This window comes from Lissotriton helveticus, chromosome 1_1 (genome assembly GCF_964261635.1).
Source record: "Lissotriton helveticus chromosome 1_1, aLisHel1.1, whole genome shotgun sequence".
In the NCBI taxonomy this organism is placed as follows: domain Eukaryota; kingdom Metazoa; phylum Chordata; class Amphibia; order Caudata; family Salamandridae; genus Lissotriton; species Lissotriton helveticus.
Genome location: NC_136057.1, coordinates 985,035,873 through 985,060,736, shown reverse-complemented (window position 1 = coordinate 985,060,736; position 24,864 = coordinate 985,035,873).

The window sequence follows — 24,864 nt, the reverse complement described above, 5'->3', positions numbered from 1 at the left end:
CGAACATGCCATTGGGACACGCGATCCTCCTTGCAGCGCCATGGTGGTAAGATCGTGTTTCCGAACACGAAGAAACTGCAATCTGGCACAGAATATCTCTCGAGCATGTTAAAATCTTCACAAAAATGTTCATTTAACCCCTCAGATTGTGATTTGGCTGTATTTTTTTGGGCTAGGAGTCCCCTTTTTGTTTCTACTCATTTTTTCAAGAGAAAGGAAGTGCCCCTGAGTCTCCAATTTCCTGTTCCTGTCCACCAGGCTCCTCCCAGTGCTTTGTCCATGTGGTGTTCACTTTCATTTGGATTTGGAGGTGGAAGGATCACTCTTTGTGTATGTCTGCTGCATCATAGCATTTAATTGGATTTATTGAGGAATTTTGGATTTGAACTTTTCTTTTACAAGTACGTTTGAGAATTGAGAATTTGTGTACTGTAAATCTTTGTTTGGTTTGGGTTTTTTTTTAACTACAGTTTTCTGTGCTTCTCAATCTTTCTTAAAAATTATTATTAAGGGAGGCCTGTACTTTCATGAGGGGCCAAGTTGTATGTGTTTGAAATTTCATCCAGTAGGCCTAGAGGTACCCAAGGGTCCACCCATGTTTCTGTGGTGTGGATTTAATTGCATACTCTGTTGTAGTGGAATTTAATTTTATTTTAATAAAATTAGGTAACCCTAGTAGTTCATGTAGGTAGTGTAGGCCTGCTTGAGTTCATTTACTTTCTGTGGGTGGCTTGGCCAGGTGGTTGCGGCCATTTTGTGTTTGTAGCCACTGTGTTTTTGCCATAGGCCTCCAAGCTTGTGGCCTACTCTGCCAGTAGGCCCAAGGGTACTACTAGAGTCCTCATCATGGGTGCATGAAAGTTGTTCAACTGTTATTGGGGTGTTTAGAACTCTTTGTTATTTACAAAGAACTCACCTCATTGGAGAGAACTATAGTTCCTGATCTGCACTCAACAGCTATGTGTGAAGCTATTGCTGATTTTTTTTGTGCAGAAAGTGGACAATATCTATAAAAACCTTTCCAGAGGTACTGGAAGAACCCTTTAGGGAAACCTCCACTAGCAGTGAGAGGACTAACAACGGGTGCCTTAATTAGTTTGTGGTGCCGAACACCACGGAGTTGCTGAATATTATTCGCAGCATTAAATCAGGCTCCCCTAAGGATGTGGCTCGTCCCAACGTCCTCAGGAATCAAGCCGAGCTTCTGGCGACTCATATAGGCCACCTGGCGAAACAGTCCTTTCTAACAAGCCACATACCTCAAGACTGGAAAATAGCGCAGGTCATTCCCCTAAAGAAAAAACCCCATCTGAGTGCCGCGCAGTTGGATAACTATCGACCTATATCGCTGCTGCCTTTCTGCGCTAAGGTGGTGGAAAAGATAGTTAACAAGCAGCTCTCTGAATATTTGGATAGGGGACTTCATCTGCATCCCTCACAGTCAGGATTCAGAGCGCACCACTCGACTGAATCGGCCCTCCTTTTTTCGACCGAGCTATTAAGGAGTAGAGTTGATGAGGGGAAGACAGCCGCGCTCCCTTTACTAGATCTGAGCGCGGCATTTGACACAGTCTCCCATCCCCTGCTGCTCTCTCGTCTTAGCGAGGCTGGCATTGAGGGTCTGGCTCACGAGTGGATGCGTACATTCTTGGCGAACAGGCAATTCCAAGTCTACTGTCCACCTTTTAAATCCGAGGTGCGTTCGCTCAGACACGGGGTGCCTCAGGGCTCAATTTTGAGCCTGACTTTGTTTAACCTTTATATGGCGCCCCTGGCCAAGCTGGTTGCGGCGTACGGGGTTGAGATATTGTCATATGCTGATGACACCCAACTGGTAGTGACACTGTCTCAGCCTCCGGAAGAGGCCTCAGCCAACTTCACAGCCTGTCTGAGCGGATTAGCGGGATGGATGAATACAAATTGTTTACGCCTCAGCGCTAACAAAACTGAACTTTTGGTGTTGGGGAAATCTCCATCCATTTGGTCATCGGCATGGTGGCCTAAAGAACTTGGCACCGTTCCTAAACCATTGGAACAGGTTAAGAATTTAGGGGTTAAACTGGACGAGACTCTATCCTTTGAACACCACACCAGAGGGATAGCAGGTAAATGCTATGGGATTCTTAAGATCCTACGCAAGACCCTGGACTCGCTCCCCGCTAACAGCAGGAAAACGTTAATCCATACTCGACTACAGTAACGCTTTATACTTAGGTCTGAGTAGGAAAGGTCTGCGTAGGCTTCAATGTGTCCAAAACGCAGCAGCTAGACTGGCTCTTAACCTCTCTAGAAGATCTTCAGGGAAACAAGCCTTAGTGCGACTCCACTGGCTCCCCATACGGGAGGGCATTATTTTTAAAAGCATGTGCATGACCCATCGCATCGCTTATGAGAGAGGTCCCGTCTATCTTCAAAAACTACTTACCAAGTACCACCCTAATCGTTATTTATGATCTCAGGGCCGTATGCTCTTTCAGGTGCCCAGAATCCAACGGGCACGGATGGGTGGACGGTCATTCAAATATTTGGCCAGCAAACAGTGGAATGACCTCCCCATTGAGCTCCGGATGGAGCCATCAGAAGGAAGCTTTAGGCGCAAATTGAAAACGTACCTTTTTCCTAAATTTTGAGATCCTCTCGCCCTTTCCTTCAGTGGCCTTTCTTTTTCTGGGGTTTTGTTCTAGTAATTAGTTTCAAAGCGCGGGGACACACTGGTGCCTAGTGTAACCAGGCGCTATACAAATGGTGTTATTATTATTATTTAAGTTGTAGGTGTAACATCATGTAGGTCATGGATGGCTTTGGATTGATTAGCAAAACGTGTTTTTGGTGTTGAATTGCAGGTTTTGGGTGTGTGTTGAATAATATGGCTTTTTCTGCGCACTAGGTAACCCTAGAATTCAGCTCACGTAGTTTTGGTAACTTTGCACAGTGCTACAACGCGACCTTACAGTTTTTGTCTTCTTCGCGCGCCCAATGTGCGTGCTCGGGAACGCGATAACGACGTTTTGTACAGTTCACACTGCCGAACACGCCGAATTTGCATTCTCACGAGCAATATCTCTCGAGTTGCCTAAAACCTTCCCAAAAATGTAGATGCTGTTCATTTTGCTAAAGAAACTCCTCAGGTTGTCATTTGCTTGTAGTTTTTGGAGCATGGACCACTTACTGTTTCTGTACTTTGTTGTTTGAGGGTGGCCTGACCATGTGGGCGGCTTGGCGGCCATTTTGTCAAGCCAAGCATTGTCCTTTTTTGCCATAGGAATGTATTGTCTGTCTTCTCTTTCTTTTCATGTTTTTGGGGGTGGCCAGGCCATGTGGGGGCGGCCATTTTGTGTGACCTTCCATCGTGCTTTAGTTTTTTTGCCGCAGGCCTACAAACTTGTGATTTTTTCTGCAGTAGGCCTAGAGTCCCAGAGGTAGTCAGCGGGGATGCTTGATGTAGCGGTTTCCATTTTGTCTGTTGAATTTAACATCATTTAGGGCATGGGTGGCAATGCATTGAATTTTCAAATGTGGTGTTTGGGGTGTAGTTAACTGTTTGGGTGTAAACTGTAAATGCCTTTGTTGTTTGTGTTGTTGTGTAACTTTCAAACCTTTTAGCCATGGGGATTTTCTTTTTTGCATTAAGCTGTGATGTGTAACAGGCATCCTCCTTTTTCTGACCATATAGGGAGGGATATAGGCCTGCTTGAGTTTATTGTTTTCTGGCCTTTACCCATGTACTTGTGATGAGAGTGCCCATGTCGAGCTGTGGTGGTAGTAGTAGTGTGCTGTTTTGTTTTTGACAAATTGGCCTGTGTCTTGCCATTGTTCCTGTTGGCTTATTACTGTTCACATCCCCATTGCTATCTGCTGCAGGTCACTGATGCTGCATCCATCCGAAATGATGCACAAATTAAGGATAAACAAGTTCCACTTCCACTACATTTGCATTTTAGTTCTTTGCTATTCTTACTCTTACTGAGTGTACTAATACTTCTAGTAGTAATTAAAATTAAAGCTAACAAAAATCCACATTTTACTGATGTTGTTCTGCCTTCTTTGCTTGTAGGTGCACAAAAGACTGAAGAGGAGGTGTCTGTCATCATTCATCGCCTGTTCTACTGCCAGACGGACGTCCTTCTGTACTACGTCATGTGTGCTGTGACTAACCTGACCAGACATCATTCTCAACAACTTGTGCAACTGAGTGCTGCTGCTGACATCTGAAGAAGATGGGCCCAAAGAAAGCAGGTACCAGGTCCTCCAAGACCAAGAAAGTTGCTGAGAAGAAGAAGGAAGAACAGAAGAAGGAAGTGACACTTAAGTCTGGTGTTGACCCGAAAACCTTTTTTGGGAAAAAAAAGTACGCCTGTAGCAACAGTGACCGGGGTCCAAGCTGGGGCCAGCACCTCTGCATCAGTGGGCCCAAGCCACCAACCCAGGCCCAAGCAGATGAGTGGGGAAGAGGAAGCCAGCCTAATGGTGGAAAGCAGTGATACTGAGCCTGACCTGAACTTATCGCTATCTCAAAGTAGTACACATTCCACGCAAGAGGGAACACAGCAGAAAAGTGGTGAACAACAACCACCGCCCGCAATAGTAGATGTTCAACCTCAGCAACCGCCCGCAATAGTAGTTGTTCAACAACCACCGCCCGCAATAGTAGATGCTCAACGAAAAGAACAACCACAACCACCGCCTGCAATAGTAGTTGTTCCACAACCACCGCCCGCAATAGTAGATGTTGAACGAAAACAACAACCACAACCACCGCCTGCAATAGTTGTTGTTCAAGAACCACCACAGGCAATAGTAGTTGTTGTTCCTCCCGAAGTCGGGGCAGTTCAGGAAATTGAGCCTGATGCAGAGAAAGAAGAGGCAGCACCTCATGCAGGAGATCGATTGTTTTCCAAATCCCCACCAAGGAAAAGGAGGGTTAGTCCATCGAGTTCTTCGCCAAGCATCCCTTCTGATGATCTTGATCTCATTGGGAGCCACAACAATCTGAGCATGAGAGGTAGAGACATCCCAAGAAGACCAGGCTAGGGAAAAGGAAGGTTCCAGGAAGCCTACCACTTATGGAGTGCGATGTTGAACAGCCGGATAATGATGGTGATGACGAGTCAGATCCAGTCATCACAAGCATTACTCCTGGCCCTGAGGACATGGAGACCAACATTTTAACCCTAGCGAGAATGGCTGCGACTAGGGATGTAGCACGCATACCACCAACACAGGCCACACCAAAACTACCTCCAGCTTCCATTTTTACATTTGCACAGAGCCGGCAGCGTCCTACATCCAGCACAAGTTCCACCTCAGCAGAAGTAGGTAGTGGTACTACTGCGCAGCCACATAGTGAAATTCAACACACAACCTCCAGTTCATCTGGCATTGGAAGTGGCACCTCTAGCAGGAGACAAAAGTTAAGCTCCCCAGTGTGGGACTTCTTTACAGTTAGCGCAAATGAGGAGAACATTGCCGTTAGCCGTTAGCACAAGCTTTATTCAAGATATTTCCTCATAAAAGCACAGCATAAAATCAACCATTACAGATAAAAACAAATCAGTTAACATATACATTTTCTTATAAAACAGTTGTGCAAGCTCATACAACCAAAATGTTAAAATACACATATGTAATCAATTACATCAAAGTTTATAAAATGACAGGAAAAATATAAATCAAGTTAACTAAGACCACCCATCAGCCGCCGCCTGATGGCCCAAGCCCACCCCAGATATTTGGCTACTCCGAGAACTATCGACTCCTGAGTAGAAGTACATAATATTCTCATTGCCACTTCACTATGTCGTGTCCCCAGATTTTTACATACTGGGGTCAGCCATACCCTCCTTGGTGACAAATAGGCTTCGCAGACAAATAAAAAGTGACCTAAGCATTCAACAGCTGCTTCACACGCTGGACAAAACACAGTAGTCGGCCTCTGCCATCCCGCAGTTAGTTTTTTTAGCGGGAGGGATCCAGATCTTAGCTGGAAGACTAGCTTCCTGTCCAGTGGGACTGTGATGCTGTCCCAATAGTTTTCTAAGATAGGACAGATTTTGACTTCCAAGAAGCGACCCGCCATAGAGTCAGATCTAGTACCTCTCAGAAGGCTGTTATCCACCCAATCCCAATATTGGGACTTAAGGGCTTCCTTACTTGGGAAGACTTCCCCCTGCGGATTGGTCCAAAGATTGGAAAGGCCCAAATTAATTAGCATGGCCCTTAGATTTTTTAACCACTTTATCTTGTGAAAATTGTCTTCCTTGTTTATTGCCAGGAAGCCATCAGCATAATGCCTGATCTCTGGAGTTGTCCAAAGACGTCTCCAATAGAGAACAGGGCGCAATCGCGCTCTATCACTAAGTGACCGTCTACCCAGCTCAAGGAACAGTGGTATTAGAGGGTTCCTCTGAGGAACTTGTTTTCAGATATCTGTAAGGTCGATAGGTTATCCCAGGCCCATAACTCTGCGCCGTATAACGCCGCACCTAGAACCTTTGCATCATATACTATAAGGACAGGTTTGATGGGTTTAGTCTTAGATTTTCTGTGCTCCCCACGCAATGCCCCTGATGCTTGTTGGTGTTTCAGTACCGTTTTTTCCAGGTGATGAGACCAACTCGAACCCTCTGCTATTTGGACCCCCAGATACGTAAACTCCCTGACCACCTCTAGCTTGGTATTATTCAAAGATACCCTTGGATGAGTTTTACGGCACGGGGAGAAAACCATTAGTTTCGTTTTACTCACATTTACTTCTAAACCGTGCTCTTTGCAAAAAACATCAAATATGTTTAATGCACGCTGAAGCCCTGCAGGAGTCTTTGACATGATTAGGGTGTCGTCAGCGAACATCAGGATCGGAACCCTGACGCCCGCTAACGAGGGTGCATCTATACCCACATCTAACATCCGCTCGACAATCCCATTAATAAATAAAGAGAAGAGTAGGGGTGCCATGGCACAGCCTTGGCGAACCCCCCTTTCCACCGGAAAGTCCAATGTTGACTCGCCATTCCCTCCCCACTGAACTCTTGCGAAGTTGCATTCATGCAACCGCATAATTAGGGTGAGCAATTCAGCCGGAATGCCTAGCTTTTGGAGGACCGACCATAACTTGTACCTGGGAACCAAGTCAAAGGCTGCCCGCAGGTCGACAAATGCGACATACAGGCAGCCCCTGCCAAGCAAAACGATCCTCCACCGCAGTATAGTGAAACGGAAGACCTGATCAATTGTGCTGGTGGCCCGCCTAAATCCTGCCTGATAGGGGGAGAGAGCGTAGTTATCATCCACCCAATCCACAAGCTGATTTACAACCATTTTCCCCATTACTTTTTGTATGGTTGCTATCAAACTTATGGGCCTGTAATTGGCTGGGAGGGACCGATCTCCTTTTTTGTAGATGGGTATGATGATTGCACCTTGCCAGAGCTCAGGGACCACCCCACCCTTTGCGAGAGCATTTCCCAACAGAAAAATATACCTCGTCCATCTCTTCATATCGTACTTAAAGACGTCCGAGGGTATCCCGTCTAGCCCCGGTGCCCTCCCACATTGGACATTTCTAATTGCGTTCTCAACTTCTATGAGGGAGAACAAGTTGTCAGTAGCAAAAACTGGCAATGTAACCTCCCCCATCCCAGGATACTTTACTTCTGCATATTGTGGTCTGAAGTACTCGACCCAGGCTTCTTCGGCTACATTATTATCAGGCCTTGTGGGGGTGCCTCCTCTGCCCCACTTTATAATTTTCCAAAAGAGCCTAGAGTCCTTACTACTAGAAGCCTCCTTTAACTCCGCCCAATGGTCCTCGTCCCATTTCCTCTTTGCCTGGAAAATGGCAGTCTTATATAGTTTCCTAGCCACTCTAATTGCAGCACTGTCTCTTTCTTTGATGGCTTGTCCCAAAGTCAATCGGGCAGATCTACATTGACAATTAAACCACCTAGCAACTTCCGGGGGTTTTTTCCCTTTGATATTTTTTGACTGTATAAAACATGGTTTTAAGAGGGAAAATAACTAATTATGAATGTCTGTAATATCCCTGGACCGAGGGGTTGTAGATTCTACTGCTTCCATAGAAGAGGTTGCCTTGTCCACCTCAAGATTAATGAAGGTCATTATTCCTTCATTTGCCAATACCCTTGGCCATTTTAGCCTTCGTTCGTCATTAGCCATGACTGGGATGTGGTCATTTCTTGTATGCATATTCTGGAATCCAACTTCCCACCACCTATGGGTCACACAAAGGGGATTATGATCACGTTCTAATATGGGTTTAATGGCCATATCAAGAACTCCCTGCCACAGCGGGAGGCTGCATATTACATAATCAATTCTACTCCTGCTATGGCCATTATCAAAAGTACAACCGCCCTCCTTGTCCCCTGGTGTTCTCCCATTCAAGGCTCTTAGGCCATGCTCCATACAGATGGCATTTAGTAACAGAATATCCTTCGTCCACCGCTTGACAGGATTTAAACTCAAAGATGGTACTCCCCAAAGAGTGTCCTCGTCCTTCCCTAGGGGATCGTTTGTACTGTCAAGGGGTTCGAAGGTCCTGTTTAGATCCCCAGCTACCAATACCCTTCTATCTTGGGACTTAGTTTCTAGGGAGGCGGACAGCACCTCTAGAGTGGAAGAGTTAACTAAATTGGTACCTCTTGCGTAGATATTATAAAGGTCAATCACATCCCCCTTTTTTGTTGAAAATCTTAACAATTGTTAGTCAACAATACCCGAATCCAACACTTTAATAGAAATCTCCAGGTCCTGCTTTATCCATACAGTGAGCCCTCCCATTGGCCGACCCCTGCCTCCTCTAGAGGCTGGTATAAAAAAATTTAAGTAGCCACAGAGGAAAACAGGGTCACAAGCCCAAGTTTCTTGGAAGCAACACACGTCAAACCCCTGAATAAATTCTACCCAAATTTGTGACTCTAACTTGCTTCCCAGCCCAGCAATATTCCAGGATAAAAACATACCAGAGCTAAGCTCGCCCCCACATAGTTTATTATTATTGGAACGTGGTTGAGGAATTATAGGTCTTACAAGACCATCAGATACCCTCACAAAACCACCATCTGTGTCAACATCCTCATTTGCAGTATGTGTAGGTGGTTCCCCTGCTTCGTCATTAACGTTTGGTACCCCGCCACCATCCACCACAATCATGCTCTCATTTCCAATAATCCTAACATTTGGGAGAGGGCCAGCATTAACATCATGTTCTTTACATCTCCATTTTATGTTTCCCTTACTTCCTCCTCCACTACTACACAAATATTGGGGCATTTGTCAACATCCCCACCCTTGATCTAGCCATCCAACTGGAGGGTTGTAATTTGAGCTGATGGTATAATTTGAACACTGTGGTAGTGGAGTAGGTGTGGGGATCATTGGCCATGAGAAGTTGGAAGGGCTCATGTGTTCTTTAAGCAGGCTAGTCGATACACTGGTTGGACGAGGATAGAAGAAAGTAAGGTCAACAATTCCAATTCCTCCCTTGTTTGTGCCCCATCCCTGTCTAGTTATCCATCCTGCCACCCTTGGGTCTTGAAAATTGACCACGATACAATCCCCACCCAGGTTTTTAGTTGTAAAGCCTATCCAATCTATTCTCCTTACCCCCAGGATTAAACCATCGACATCTCCTGGTAGAGGCCGATTCACCCTTAACCAGTGCATGATCTTATTTTTAAGCATCTGGAAGGTTTCTCGCTGTCCTACTGATAGTGGTGGAACATTTATGAGGACTGCTACATAGGGGAACGAATCTGGGGTAAGGTTAATAGGAGGTTTTCTATGTGGTGGCTTTATCATGGGTGGTAGGATCGGTTTAGTAACTATAGGTACAGGGCGGGGTGCAGGTTTATTTGCTATGGACTGGATATTAGTTAATAAGGTAGGTGCTTGAGCAGTGCCTGCTGTAGGACACACATTGCCCACTAGTCCAGCGGTAGACAGAGGATTTAATATTGGAGGCGGTTGCCGCGCCTCAATCAAAGCTGGAGTTACAGTGTTAGTGGGATTAACAGCAGGACCTGGTGGTGCTAATTCAACAGGCTTAGAAGGTCTTTTAGCACCCACACTACCTGACTTAGAAGGCAAAAAAGAGTTAGTTTGATGCCTTCGTCCCTTTTCCTGAATAGCACAATGGGAACTGCTCTGAGACTTACTACTTCCATCCTCCCTTACTTGAGTTTTTATCAACGCTTTTGTTGAAAAAAAATTGTCTAGCGTTACTTGCTCAAAATGGTCTAGCCGGTCAGAGAGCTTACTAATTCGTTCCTCTATCGGGGAGAGAATTGATCGAAGCAACTTTTCTAAGTCGGGAAACAAGTTATGAAGGGGTGATAGCTTATCATCAATTGGGGTACCTGTCACTGGGGAATTAATACTACTGGGATCTGGATCTGGACTGACTAATAAAACAACATTCCCATCCTGTGCACTTCCCATGTTGCAACTTGCTTCAGTAACAGCCTTTTTAGGACACGTACTTATGTGTACCTTTCTATGTTTGTGTGGGGGTTTAGCAAGATGACATTTTCTTGGTACAATAAACCTTTTCCTTTTCGATCCGAGCTTGGGTTGGGACAAGATAACCTGTGCACATGGTTCTACTAAAATTGTCATGGGCTCAATATGACTCACACAAGGAGAAATCAGTTCAGTTGCATTGTCCTTACTTCTTTCCTTTGTGGGTACATCATAGTTTTCAATTACAACAGGAAGATTCACTGAGGATAACGGTGTTACCAATGCAGGGTAAATTTGGGCAGGGTGCTTGTCCACAGAGTTTTTAAGAAGTTCAATAGACAATCTGCGCTCAGCACGCCTCTCTGCAAGTGTTAACTCTTTGTCAATGTTTTGGACAGGGCGGTTAAAGAAGAATTTATCCAGCTGTCCAACTACCAGTGGTCCAGTCTCAACAGGTGGAGTCGTCCGAATAGTACTACTTAGGGATGCAGACATAATTGTTAGTGACACCAACCTAGTTACTTGAACAACAATGTAAGGCACTTATCTATCGCTTGTTGCTTTTTAATCCCTAGCAGATGATATCAGAGGACTGGCCCAGCCCGGCCTCCTTCGGCCCCTGACGGCCACAGACGGTCCCGCCCTTGTCCCGGTCGCTCCCGCTCGCTCCCGCAGAGCGGGGACAATAGACAGTTTTAAACGCTATTGGTACCTGCAATTGGTTGGTGGACAGGGGGGCGTGGCCAGTGGGGAGAGCAGCCCAGGTGTGTAGAATGGGCACACAGGGGCTCCTGGACACTGGAGTCCCTGCCTGTGCTCGCAGCCCCGCCGGCTCTCCTACCTGCCCGCACCTCCGGTGCTAGCTCCCACAGTGACAGCAGCCTCTGGGTCACAAGGCGCTGTGGGACCCGCGAAGCGGGTCCGGCGAGGTCAGCGAAGTTCAGCAGAGTTTACAACAGGATTTCCTCTAAGGAGGTCGCTTTCATCCAGTGAGCAGCTTGGCGGCAAACAAACAGTTAGAAGGGGATTCCGAGGATCTGTGCAGGGAACCGGCTTTTCAGGCTAACAAGCGGGGGGCGTGGCCAGCGGGGAGAGCAGCCCAGGTGTGTAGAATGTGGCATACGAATATATAGAATATACAATACTCGACAGCTTAAATAAGCAATATTCACTTGTAACAGAGAAGGGCATTGAGCGATGGATTGCCCTTTGGACAATTCTTGAGGATCCGTCGCAATTGTGCCCGTAGAGAGGATTATCTGAAGGAAGCAGAAATATTGAAAAATAAATTACTCACAAGAGGTTACCCCAACAAAATAGTTAAACAATCGCTCAAACGCGCCTGGTATTGCCCCCGAGAAGAACTTTTGATCACCAGACCAAAAGCCAAAATGGAGAAAATAGTATGCGTAACTACTTTCGGAACTCATACCAACAAAATCCGTAAGAGTATAACGAAAAATTGGGATATTATACAAAGTATTGATCCCTCAATTGAGGTGCCCTTGTTTGCATACAAAAGAGGGAAAAATTTGAAAGATCACCTAGTCAGATCCTCCAATGAAAAGACCACTAAGACAGGGGGCACATTAGAAACACTTTGGAATCTTCCACCAATTCTAGGCCACCATCCTTGTGGAAACTGTGTAATCTGTCCATTGACAGAAAAGACAAACATCTTCAAATTTGGAAACTTTGAACATACACTTAAGTTCTTTTCCAATTGTAACACACGCAATGTTGTATACTGTATTTGGTGCCCTTGCGGTCTGCCTTACATTGGACAGACGCAACAATCAGTTAAGGCGAGAATAGGACAGCATCGAAGTCGCATACGAAAGGCAGTTCTGACAGCTCCATTGGTATGCCACTTTCAAGAAAAAAATCACTCTGCAGATCAGTTGAAATGGCAAGTCATAGACATTGCTACTGTACCTGAGAGAGGTGGTGACATCTCACAAATATTACAACGTCGTGAATGTCACTGGATTGACAGAGTCAATTCCATCAACAAGGGGTTAAATTCTGCTGATGAATGGAGAGGATTTGTCTCCAGTTTGACAAACTAACTGTGACAAACTTTCTAGCCAAATTTCCCTGTACCAACATGAGGTTGAACTACGTATTGTACGGTGTTTTACTGTATACATGGGAGAATCATTGTTATGTGACAAGTATATCAATATGAACTTTACATAGTACGCTGACTCAATCATGCCCAAAAAATTTTTGCAAATGTGGTAGCATATATTACTGTTATAAACTTTATGTGCTGCTTAATTTTACTAAAAAATGATAAGTACTGTTTTAAATTTGTATACAGAAAAGATAAATGGAGTGTTAATCTATGATACCTATGTTGACATAAGTCGTGCATTTATGATACAACATCTTCATACCCATACAAAGGCATACTGCATTACTAGTGCGTGGCGATTTGCCTCGGGAATTGGTACACAGTACATGATCTTGCGCACCCGCCTCCCATGAAAAACGCTAGTTTACAACCATGACGCGCTAGCGCTACTCCCGCCCCTCTAGATGCGCGCGCACATGTCACGTTATAGACGCATTGACGCACGAAACCCGGAACTCCACTGTTTACCAAACAGCCGACCGGGAAAGTGCGATCGAGCGATTCCGCATCCGAAGAGCAGGTAAGCTCTGAGACACCCTGTCCCACACCACCCTCTCCCGTGATAATACATCATTTTCACCATATGGCCCTTTTTCATCAGGTATTACCCTGCTTCTCCAACTACAACCTGAGTGCCACCAGACTCAATTACCACGAGCAACCACAGTGGTAAGTGACTTTACTATACCATGACTGACCCAATGGTAACGTTGCCCCACAGCGTTCGTGAATCTTAACAATTGTTCTATCTTTTTTCTCAACAGTGCCCGGCTGGGTACACTGTAAGTCCGATTTAATTTACTTTATCACGCATGGGTTGCGTTAAGCCGAGACACTACGAGGTATTTTAATCCCCATTTTTAAGTCCACACAATATTACAGAGTACAGCAACCACACATATTAAAAACCACTCTCACCTTTTCCCTAGATGTCCCTCACTGCTTAGTCCTGACGAGACCTCCATCAAGCAGGTCGAAACGCCGTCGACGCTATAGGGAAGGAACCTATTAGCACAGTGATTTGTGATTCCATATAGTCACTGCTAACAATTATTGTATCAGATTGCTTGGTCATTTCCCTGTGTAAATACCCATAACGCAAAACTGTATAGATCATTCATTATTTGTGTTTGTTTTTGCTCACATAATCACTTGGGACGCACTGCACTTTACACTGTACATACAACCTTTTGTATATGTGTTGCTGTTGTAAATATGGATACTTTTCATGAGTTGAAATATAAGAAGTCTTTCTTATAAATTTTGCATATGTGTGTTTCTTTTTCTGCCAAACCCTTCTCTGTTACAAGTGAATATTGCTTATTTAAGCTGTCGAGTATTGTATATTCTATATATTCGTATGCCACAGGAACCATTGTTCTTTGGATATACACTTTGCCCTGGTTCCGCTGTGAGTAGGGTTCCCTTGTTTCCCCTTTTCGCATTTTCGTGCGGTGGCTTCACCGCAAGGGTTTATCCACGTGTTGGATTTTTTTCCCCTGCCCTATACAATTATAGGGCTGTTTGTACAGAGTTGGGCATGGCAGAGAAAGACGCACCCCTATATACAGAGGAATATATTACGAAACTAACGAGTGGACCGTCTTTGTTCTCTAATTTACCTGTGAATACTACCAGTCCGAGACAGGCACTGATTGAGAAATTGGAGAAAGCTAAAAAGAAACACGTGCGTACAGAACTGCATGCTCGTATGCTTACTGACTATTTACGCGCAGGTATAATTCCCCAGGGTCTTCAGATACGAAACGTACCAGGCATTTTTAGAGACGACCGCAAATTTAAAAGCGGCTTTTGTGGCATTTCAGTGACGTGTTCTCGACACTGGATGGTCCTTGGTGTTCAAACTGCCTTGGAACACTCAAAAGCTGAACTTAAAGAAATAGAAGAATTAGAAAAAGAATTGCTAGGCGACGACGGGGTTGCCGAAGCCAAAGTACTCCTTGACAAATTGAACAAAACCATAGATGAGTTTAATTCTTTTGAATTAAAAAAGAAAGCAGATAAAGTAACTAAGGACATTAAATTTTACAGCAAAGAGAGAGCCTTTCCGTATTTAAAGGAAGATTATTTCTCAACCTTCCCAGCCCAAAATAGACAAAATACTTGGGGTCGATTCAGAAAGAATCAATCTATAACATTCTCTGAATCATCAGGTGGTTCCAGTGACTCTGACTGTCAGCCAGTCCCAAGTAATTTCAACCATCAAGGCCAACCTTTTTTAGACAGAGGAGGGAAGACAAAGAAAACAAGAGTCTGGAACCAATATCCAGGGGAACGTCAAACAAGAAACAAGCATTATCAATGGGGCCCCCAACCTTACTAGATCCCAGATTTAATCTGACAGACAATATGGATACGATACCGATATTTAATTTGTCAAAGCATACATTATCATCTACAGAAATCTCTTTGTTAAGTAAAGGCCTTTCATTTGTCATTACAGAGAGGAGTAACTATTTCAACCTGAAATCTGAGTTGTTCCAGTTTTTCAGGAAAATTCGTCTGAAAATTTTCTTTAAAGATCGCGAAATTAGCAGCTACCAATCCACTACTGGGTTAAAATTGCCAACCACTTTTTATCCAACAAATAGTATGATGCCACCTGAGTTGCTTACTTTTGAGAAATTGATTCTAGAAGGGGTAGATAGACTAAAGAGTAGTAAACAATTTACACCCTACAATATTTCTTTGCTAGAACGTCAAGCACTTGAGAATTTGAAAAAGGATACCTCTATAATATTCAAACCAGCCGACAAGGGGGGAGGAATAGTAATACAAGAAAGGACTGATTACGAGGCTGAAGTGAACAAACAAATCTCTGAAGAACGGCATTATAAAAAACTCCACCATAACCCCATAAACGAAATTCGTGAAAAAATTGTGTCTATTACCAAGGAAGGATTAGATCAGGGGTTTCTGACCAAAAAAGAATTTGAATTTTTAAATTCCACTAATCCTAGAACCCCTGTTCTTTATACTCTCCCGAAAGTACATAAGAGTACAACACAACCACCTGGGAGACCGATCCTATCAGGATGTGGCTCGATTTTAGAGCCTATTGGCAAATATATTGATTTTTTTATAAGAGACTACGTGCCCCTACAAGCAAGTTATGTTCGTGACACAATGCACATGATTAACTTAATAGAAGACCGAGCGTACAATAGAGACACTGATTGGCTAGCAACTCTAGATATATCAGCACTCTACACTAACATCCCTCAAAAAGAAAGCATTGAATGCATACAAGAACTACTTGACTCTAGACAACGTCCATTTGACGTGCCCACTTCCTTTATAATTTCTTTATTGGAAGTAGCACTTCAGAGAAACTATTTTGTCTCAAATGGACAATATTACGAGCAATGTGGGGGCACGAGCATGGGAGCAGTTTTTGCTCCAAATTTGGCAAATATTTACATGAACAAAGTAGAAAATGATCTTGTACTCTGTGAGAAGAATCCCTTCTATGCCAGCATTAATTGCTGGTATAGATATATAGACGACATTTTTTTCATTTGGAGAGGGAATGAAGAGGAGTTTGAGAGTTTTGTTTTATATCTGAACACCATCCAAACACATTTGACCTTCACATCTACCATACAGAAAGATACCATCCCATTTCTGGATTTAAACATCCAACATGATGAGAACAAACTATACACATCCCTTCATAGAAAACCTACTGAAAAGAATACTTTATTGTCTTATAAAAGTCAACACCCTAGGGCATTGAGAGATGGATTGCCCTTTGGACAATTCTTGAGGATCCGTCGCAATTGTGCCCGTAGAGAGGATTATCTGAAGGAAGCAGAAATATTGAAAAATAAATTGCTCACAAGAGGTTACCCCAACAAAATAGTTAAACAATCGCTCAAACGCGCCTGGTATTGCCCCCGAGAAGAACTTTTGATCACCAGACCAAAAGCCAAAATGGAGAAAATAGTATGCGTAACTACTTTCGGAACTCATACCAACAAAATCCGTAAGAGTATAACGAAAAATTGGGATATTATACAAAGTATTGATCCCTCAATTGAGGTGCCCTTGTTTGCATACAAAAGAGGGAAAAATGTGAAAGATCACCTAGTCAGATCCTCCAATGAAAAGACCACTAAGACAGGGGGCACATTAGAAACACTTTGGAATCTTCCACCAATTCTAGGCCACCATCCTTGTGGAAACTGTGTAATCTGTCCATTGACAGAAAAGACAAACATCTTCAAATTTGGAAACTTTGAACATACACTTAAGTTCTTTTCCAATTGTAACACACGCAATGTTGTATACTGTATTTGGTGCCCTTGCGGTCTGCCTTACATTGGACAGACGCAACAATCAGTTAAGGCGAGAATAGGACAGCATCGAAGTCGCATACGAAAGGCAGTTCTGACAGCTCCATTGGTATGCCACTTTCAAGAAAAAAATCACTCTGCAGATCAGTTGAAATGGCAAGTCATAGACATTGCTACTGTACCTGAGAGAGGTGGTGACATCTCACAAATATTACAACGTCGTGAATGTCACTGGATTGACAGAGTCAATTCCATCAACAAGGGGTTAAATTCTGCTGATGAATGGAGAGGATTTGTCTCCAGTTTGACAAACTAACTGTGACAAACTTTCTAGCCAAATTTCCCTGTACCAACATGAGGTTGAACTACGTATTGTACGGTGTTTTACTGTATACATGGGAGAATCATTGTTATGTGACAAGTATATCAATATGAACTTTACATAGTACGCTGACTCAATCATGCCCAAAAAAATTTTGCAAATGTGGTAGCATATATTACTGTTATAAACTTTATGTGCTGCTTAATTTTACTAAAAAATGATAAGTACTGTTTTAAATTTGTATACAGAAAAGATAAATGGAGTGTTAATCTATGATACCTATGTTGACATAAGTCGTGCATTTATGATACAACATCTTCATACCCATACAAAGGCATACTGCATTACTAGTGCGTGGCGATTTGCCTCGGGAATTGGTACACAGTACATGATCTTGCGCACCCGCCTCCCATGAAAAACGCTAGTTTACAACCATGACGCGCTAGCGCTACTCCCGCCCCTCTAGATGCGCGCGCACATGTCACGTTATAGACGCATTGACGCACGAAACCCGGAACTCCACTGTTTACCAAACAGCCGACCGGGAAAGTGCGATCGAGCGATTCCGCGTCCGAAGAGCAGGTAAGCTCTGAGACACCCTGTCCCACACCACCCTCTCCCGTGATAATACATCATTTTCACCATATGGCCCTTTTTCATCAGGTATTACCCTGCTTCTCCACCTACAACCTGAGTGCCACCAGACTCAATTACCACGAGCAACCACAGTGGTAAGTGACTTTACTATACCATGACTGACCCAATGGTAACGTTGCCCCACAGCGTTCGTGAATCTTAACAATTGTTCTATCTTTTTTCTCAACAGTGCCCGGCTGGGTACACTGTAAGTCCGATTTAATTTACTTTATCACGCATGGGTTGCGTTAAGCCGAGACACTACGAGGTATTTTAATCCCCATTTTTAAGTCCACACAATATTACAGAGTACAGCAACCACACATATTAAAAACCACTCTCACCTTTTCCCTAGATGTCCCTCACTGCTTAGTCCTGACGAGACCTCCATCAAGCAGGTCGAAACGCCGTCGACGCTATAGGGAAGGAACCTATTAGCACAGTGATTTGTGATTCCATATAGTCACTGCTAACAATTATTGTATCAGATTGCTTGGTCATTTCCCTGTGTAAATACCCATAACGCAAAACTGTATAGATCATTCATTATTTGTGTTTGTTTTTGCTCACATAATCACTTGGGACGCACTGCACTTTACACTGTACATACAACCTTTTGTATATGTGTTGCTGTTGTAAATATGGATACTTTTCATGAGTTGAAATATAAGAAGTCTTTCTTATAAATTTTGCATATGTGTGTTTCTTTTTCTGCCAAACCCTTCTCTGTTACAAGTGAATATTGCTTATTTAAGCTGTCGAGTATTGTATATTCTATATATTCGTATGCCACAGGAACCATTGTTCTTTGGATATACACTTTGCCCTGGTTCCGCTGTGAGTAGGGTTCCCTTGTTTCCCCTTTTCGCAGGTGTGTAGAATGGGCACGCAGGGGCTCCTGGACACTGGAGTCCCTGCCTGTGCTCGCAGCCCCGCCGGCTCTCCTACCTGCCCGCACCTCCGGTGCTAGCTCCCACAGTGACAGCAGCCTCTGGGTCACAAGGCGCTGCGGGACCCGCGAAGCGTGTCCGGCGAGGTCAGCGAAGTTCAGCAGAGTTTACAACAGGATTTCCTCTAAGGAGGTCGCTTTCATCCAGTGAGCAGCTTGGCGGCAAACAAACAGTTAGAAGGGGAGAACAATGCTATATGCTCCATTTGTCATTCCTTTGTTAGTCGTGGTAAACTTGGTACAAACTATGGTACCGGAGGCCAAATGACCCATATGAAAAAACACCACGCAATCAAGTGGGAGGACCACCTACGTCTCATAAAAGCAGGAACCATTAATGTTGGTGGGGAAGCAGTAGAAGGTCCACGGGTCGAACAGGAAGAAGAGGGAGACATTCTATCTGGTAGTGGTACACTAAGTACCCCTGTCCGACTTCCCAGCACTGCAGTGGTAGATCCCACATCCTCCGCATCAGCAACATCTCAGTGGCACCAGAGTAAGAGTAACCCGGAGACACCAAGGAGTACGGGTGTGAAGTCTGCGACGCGAAGTACTGCAACGGGCATAACTGAAAGAAATACCAAGCAGCGTACCATTGTTAGCATGTTTAGGCAGGAGGGAAAGTACGAGCGCAACCACCCAATAGCACGTTTGTACAATGCTAAGCTTGCTAAAATATTAGCTCTGGACCTTCTCCCTTTTTCTTTTGTTGAAGGGGTGGGTTTCCTGGACTTTGTGACAACCCTCTGCCCAAAATGGAATGTTCCCAGCCGCTACTTTTTTGCCAGAGTTGCTGTTCCAGCACTACACCACGACGTGCTGGAATTGCTTGGAAAAGCCTTGCAGCAGAGTGCTGTGCATAGTATCCACCTGACAACAGACATGTGGACCAGTTGCCAAGCCACTGATTACATGTGCATCACTGCACACTGGATCTCTTTTTCAGGTGTTAGAGACAAGATATCTACAGGCATTGACACTACTGAGATTTTTAATGATACTCGCAGACATGCTACTGTAGCCATGTTTGCTATGGAGAAATCGCATACTGCTGCAAACATTTTGGATGAGTTCAACAGCAAGGTCTTTAAATGGCTGCGACCAAGAGGCCTCAACATTGGTTTTGTTGCCACCGACAATGGTGGTAATGTAGTTAAGGCCATGGAAGATGGTCGCTATTTAAGGGTCCTGTGTTTGGCACACTGCATTAACATTGTGGTTCAAGACTTTCTGAAAAATGAAAGCAAAGTCAGCAACTTACTGGCCATTTGCAGAAGAATCTGCACGCATTTCAATCATTCTTTTAAAGCCCGGAAGCAGCTACGGGTCATTCAACGTGAGTATAAAATGCCAGTCAAAGCACTCATCCAGGAGGTACCAACACGTTGGAAGTCTACTTATTACATGCTTGATCGACTGTTTGAGCAGTACATACCACTTAATGCTTATGTCATGACAATGTCAAGAAGATCAGGGGATCCAATTGTTATTAAAGCCATGACAGTTGAGATGTCGCAATGGGACCTCATTAAATGCCTGACAGAGATGCTACTTCCTTTTGAGGTCTTCACATGTGCAGTCAGCAGGGAGGACTGTACTATGGGCCAAGCTATCCCATTGTTGTACATGCTAGAGCAAGAGCTGAAGGAGGTGTCTGAAACATACGAAGGTGTTGAAGGAAAACTTGAAGCATGTAATTTGGCGAAGTCCTTAGCCGGCCGCTTATCTGAGAATACAAGGATTCAAAATAAGATTGTGTCACATCAACATTACATTACTGCCACAATTTTGGATCCACGGTAGAAATTATTTGTGAACAGTAATGCAGTAATTACTTTTTCAGAAGGGGATGTTTCCAAGTACAAAACTGTAATAGCCGAGGAAGCCACTGATTTAGAAAACGACGGCTCTCAATTAGAGGCCTGCCAGTGCCAGCCCAGGACAGTGCAAGTACTACTGAGCATCCTACAGAGTCAAGTTCTTTTTCACAGCATGTGAGCAGTGCGTTTGCTTCCCAGCAGTCACCAACACAAACAATAACAACAACCGCACCAACAGGATCTGATTCATCAGACAGAAGCAAAAAAATAGCTGCTTGGTTTCTACAGAAAGGGATGGGTAAGTCTGTTGCTTTTGCAAAGCAAAAAGAGGACGAGCAAACCCGAGCACCAATGAACATTGAGCAGTTGGTCCAGGCCTATCTGGATGACACAACAGAGGTGTTCATGGAGCAAAGCCCATTGGTGTATTGGTATAGGACAAGAAATCAATGGCCACTGCTCAGCAGGCTGGCGATAAAGTATCTAGCTTGCCCTGTTGCAAGTGTCTCTTCTGAGTGTGTTTTCAGTACTGCTGGTGCCATTGTGACTGTGAAAAGGACCAGTCTCTCTCCCAAAAGCGTGGAGAGGTTAACCATGATCAAAATGAATCAACACTTCATACCACCAGACTACAAAATACGTGAATCAGAGCTGGAAGAGGAGAGCGAGTCGGAAGACATAACTAGTGGGTTACAGGACCTACTTCTGTCAGAAGAACCACCAGGGTTTGAGGACGAGCTCCTCTTCCCTGACAACTAGGCTTTGAAATTGTTACATTCTCCCTTCCTTTATTTCTCCCTTCCTTATTTGTGTGTATCTGTGTTTCTGACTCAAACTTCAAAACCAACACCATCTTCCTTTCTCTTTTAATTACCTATTGGAGTTGCACATCTGAGCATTTACTGTGCACTCCACTCATCAGAGTCCTGCTCCATCTTCCTGACTCACCCTAAATACATTTCCATCTTGCCATACATTGGATGGAGATGGACAATAGTGCAATAATGTAGCCTCTAACAGTCCCTCCAGAACAAGTGAAACGTATGTGACTATAGCCATCTTCTGTTTTGTTTCCAATCTGAAATGCATCACTGTCTTAAGGCTACACCTCTGTCTGCAGGCATACACAACTCTTCAATGTCAGAACTTGAGCAGGGCTCCAAAATTAAAGTAAACTCGTCATCACTTTCAGAAGACTCTGCTGACAGCCACAAAGAAGAGAAAGACAGGTATATGAAATGAATGATGCCATACATTGCAACGGCTGATTGCTGACTCAGAGCAAATGTGAATGAAGTAGAAATACACTAGTAGTTTAATATAATAACAAAGTACTTGTGTCTCAAGTGATGGTCAATGTTTCCATGTTGTTTAATAATATGTATCCAATTGTACTCCTACTACTGCAGGTGCAGTCTGGACTTAATCGTAGTCACTCACTACAGACTGAGTTGCTGTTGGTAGTCTGTTGGAGAACACGTACACGTGCCACACCGGATGATGATGATGATGACCACCATACCATCTTTGCACGCTATCAGTCAGTTTGATCAGAGATGATTGATGGAATATGTTCAGGAAGTGGAATACAAGGTAAAGACACAACCAATCAACAAGAACCACAGCAGACCTAGGCTACATGTGTGTGCAGTGGTGGAATAGAATAGTGGTATGATTGACTGACATTGGCACATTGATTTAATCACTTGTTTTGGAAAATGCTAGGTTGATGTATATGCCTTTTGTCTGAAACTGTGAAAAATGTAGGTAAATGGAGTTTGGGCCACAGACTCACGGCCCGGTGTTGTGGTGTGGCCCTGTAACTGTTCTGTGCTGGCTCCTATCTTGTTGTTCTTTTTGATCACTGCTGTGCAACTAGAAGAGTAGAGTTAATCAATGTATCCAAGCAGCCTCAGTCTAAAAATCTTATCGCTCACGAGTCTTGTCTTTTTTGCACTACACCGTAATTGATTTTTATGTTTTCATTCAGTTAACTTATTTTGTAATACCCCATTTCTTCGTTCATCAACACTTACAGGCCGGCCTTTCACCCAGCGCTATTATACGTGGAGCAACAACTCGCACTTACCTTACCAATCCTCCTCATCATCATCCAGCCATAGGCGCCCAAGAATGATATAATCAGTCACAGTGTCCATGGAAGGGAGGACAAAGATGAATGACGATATACAACTACACATTTGGCCCTGGATAATACATTAACTTTAGTATCATTTTCATATTTTCATTTGATTCCTTTTTCCTCTTCATTTATTTTACGCTTGTGTTTGGTAATTGATTGTTCACTTAAACTATCTCTTAATTTTCTTTGCAAGCTTTCAGCCCGCTACATCAGGTATTACGGTTTCTCAGAGGGCATACAGCCTAGGCAAAAGTCATATTCATATCATATATAAGAAATACTTCCTTTGAATTGTGTAGTAGTAGTTAAGTAATTACCACTTATTATTAACCATCAAGTTAATAATAAACCTTCATCATGCATCCATTTCGTTTTTCTTACTTGACTTTACATTTATTGGGTAGTTGTGGATCAGCAATCATCGTCTTCATTGTTTTGCTTTTGTTGTCTCCATGCGTACTGTTTTTCTTTGTCAAACCTCTCCCCAAACCCCTGTTCCCATCCATTCATCAAACCCTAACCCTCTTCCCCCGGGCTGTGTGGTTTTATATTAAGGTGTGATGTTACTACATTAAATCTACCCCAACAATTGATCACACGCTTGTTGGTGCAGATGTGGTGAAAGCAACACTAATGAAATCAAATGTCAACGAGGCAGGACGAGGATCTTCTTCTGCTTGCCAACCCAACAACTTTATGTACTAGTGTACAAGGCAATTAATTTCCCAAAGTGACCCAACGAATAAATGTAAATCATTGCTGGCATTGTTTGAATTTAATTTTAGAGCATTTCAGTTTACGATTTGTATTGTGTTTTAATGACTCCAACGCAACTACAATTATCTTCTTGTACTTGGCACAGACCCCGACACCATTGATTTCTTTGAGTTCGTTTAGCAAAGTTTCAAAGTTTATTTATTATGTTTTGGCTCTCATTGAGGGCCACATAAAGTTATACACACAATTATACATACAAATGACCCATAAATAACAACATAAAGCAAGAAAAAAAAAAAAAACCACTACTTATCTGCGAGTAAAGCAATCATCAACATCTCCCTGTACTTCATTAATAAATATCTAAAATCCCTTTAAAAAATTTAAAAATTCTGGAACAAAACATTTCATTTGGGGGACAATAAAGTGCATGGAAAAACATTTTTGCATTTACAATTCCCAATTGTAAACAAGTTGGTTTTAACCATTTGTGGCGCAATGGGCGCAGTGTAGGACAAACTAACAAGACGTGATTAGAATCCTGTACAGCATTATTACAAAAATTGCATAGGGGAGATACCCCATACCATTTTGCTAAAAGTGTATTAAGTGGAAGCAAATTATGTCTTAAAAGGTACCATAATCTACGGACACTATGGGGAATATTCCAAATAAGATATTGTTGGGTTATTTTGGGATATATGTTTTTACCAGGGCTTCCCTTTCTTTTTGTCTAGGTTGGGCAAGTATATCTGACTTATAACTGAGTTCCCAAGATGTACTTTTTAGTTTAAGCTTTAGTTCAGGTGGTGAAAGTAAGAATAACGTACTTTCATCCAATTCAAGCAGGAATACCGCTTTTCTAAAGTTTTTTACTAATTGCGAGTACTCGTTAAAGTTGCCCAAGAGTTCCTTTTTAATAATTTCTCTTAAGGTACCCGGTTTACCTCTAGCCAAACAGGCTACCCATCTTACGAGGGCAACCAGCCCCTGTACCCAACAACTTCGGAGTCCGAATTCCAACCTGCAAGAAGATGTAGAACATGCTGTGTTAAGAGTAGAAATTTTTCTTAGTACCTTTCCTTCCACTTTATGCATAAAGCCCCATTGATTCAACTCCACTAATTCAATTCCATATAGAAGAGTTGCAGGAATTTTCGTTCTAAATACATCCAGAAAGAGGGAGAAATGCCTCTTCCCAGTAGCGTTATACAAAGTACATAACCCCGTACCATGAACCAGCGCTTTACGTGAGTTATGTTCAATATGGGGCTTCTCACTAAGATTAGCAGATATTAATTTGCCTAAAAAGGTATAGGTTTTAACCACCTCAAGTTTTTGTCCG